This window comes from Chrysochloris asiatica, unplaced genomic scaffold (assembly GCF_000296735.1).
Source record: "Chrysochloris asiatica unplaced genomic scaffold, ChrAsi1.0 scaffold00042, whole genome shotgun sequence".
Taxonomy (NCBI): Eukaryota; Metazoa; Chordata; class Mammalia; order Afrosoricida; family Chrysochloridae; genus Chrysochloris; species Chrysochloris asiatica.
In genome coordinates, this window is record NW_006408560.1 from 7,088,605 (window position 1) to 7,090,713 (window position 2,109).

Genomic DNA, 2,109 nt, shown 5'->3' on the forward strand with positions numbered 1-2,109 from the left:
TCTGATCTCTTGACTGCTACTTCCGCGAGTGTTGATAGTTGATCCAAGAAGAATGAAGTCCTTGACAACTTCAATCCTTTCTCCATTGATAAGAATGTTATGGATGTAGTAACTGAAAAAAGGAAATAAATCTTTACAGCGATCACTCCCATCCCCTTGGTACGGTACACAGGGTCGACAGGGATGGGCAACTTTGACATTGGCTACCCAAAATGGAGGGCAAGAAGTGACTGGCTTACAAGCTTTCAAGAAGGAGCCTAGTTCCAGACAGGGCGGGGGAAGTTAGAATCACCACAGAATGATTTCCGTTGGGACTGGGTTGGTGAAAGGAAATGGGGATAAGACTCTTGTGGTACGATAGTGAATCATTGCCATCAGGACTGACTGTGAGAGTAGGAAATGTAGAGGTAAATGTTTTTTGACAAAAGTAGGAGAGTGATTGATTTTGCAGCCTAGGAGCAGAGGTCTCTGGGACCATCAAGTGAGAACAGAGAGCAGGGACCCTACCCAGAGAGGCAGTGACACCAGGGATGGAGACAGAGACTATGACGTGGACAGATGGAGTGGCTGGGGACACTGGACTCAGGGAAGGAGAGGGGCTATATGCTGGTGGCTGGGGGGCGGGCCTGTGTACCCTTTGGTTATTTGATGATGCATGGGTGGGGGATGGTAATCATTGCAATGAAACAAAATACGATAGGATTAGTGTAAAGCTGATATTCTCCCATGTAAACCCCACAATAAAAACTAGAAAAAAAATTAATTAAATGCAGAGATATCAGTTCAAAAGGTCATGGAGGTTTTTTGGGTGGGTGGGGGGAGAAATGTGTTTAAACAAGTTTCTGCAATCAGTAGATGGTGATAGAGTTGCTTCTCAGGGGATCTTTTGTCTCAGTTAAAATCAAGGCAGGTTATGGACACTGGTTTTTTGAATTCTAAAGGGTTTATTTTGATGTATTTTCTTGAAGAACACAGGACAATCATGGGTGCTTCTTTAAAGAAATTCTAAGAAAATTTAGAACTGTATTAGTGAGAAAAAGGCAAGGAAAGTTGTACCAAGGAATTTTTTTCCATCACAGCAATGCACTACCCATTGTTTAGATGGTAGAAAGGGATGTCTGTGAAAATTTTGCTGGGAACCCTTATGTTATATATCCTACAACCCTGATATTGCTACTTCAGACAGCTTTTTGTTTCCCTAGCTAAAGGAACACAATTTGATTCCTTCAAGAATGCCAAAACAACTAGTTTAATATCATGTAAATAAAAGAGTGCAAAGCTCTTCAGGAAGGATTCAATGGATGGAAACACTGCCTTCAGAAGTGTATAGGCCTAGATAGAGAATATGTCAAAAAACAATTTCACATTTTGAAATTTTTGTTTGATAAAGTTTCTATGATTTTGTAGCAATGTAGTGGACTTAACCTAATATATACTGAGATTAAAGGGAAAATTAAAACTATTTTATTATTTAAATTGAAAAAATAAAAACAAACATTTAAAAAGGACAGGAAAGAGCCAGCAAGAAAAAAAAAACAAAATAAAAAACAAAAACCGCAGTCTGTTTGGCTATTACAAGAACAAGCAAGCTGTTCGCTTGGGGGCCATCAAAGCAAGCAATCAAGTTCCTTCAGAACAACACCCCTTCAAGACTGAAACTCAAAGGAAACACACAAGCACACATGTAAGCTAGCTGGTGAGTGCATTGGTCTACATGTGAGTAGAAGTGGGGGAAGTCAGTAATGAAGATACGAGCTGAGTTCGATCACATTCCATAGACTCCTATCAACCTTAAGATGAGAGACAGAAGGGGAAGGGCTGTTTGGTCCGAAGGTTGGGGAGACTTAGCAACTCCCGAACCCATGGATATTGACCTAGCCATGGAAGGCTAGAACTGAGAGTGAAGCATCCAGCTGATATGAAGTGGGGGAGATGCACAAGAATGCCCCATCAGCAAATGAAGGTCCTGTGGGCTTTACTCCCATGGGCTTTACTCCATTGGGCTCATCACGGTCAACTCTACTTTGAGGAGGCAGCTCTTCCCCAGTTGCATTTTGAGTGTTTTCCAACCTGAGGGGCTCATTTTCTGGCACTATATCTGACAGTGTT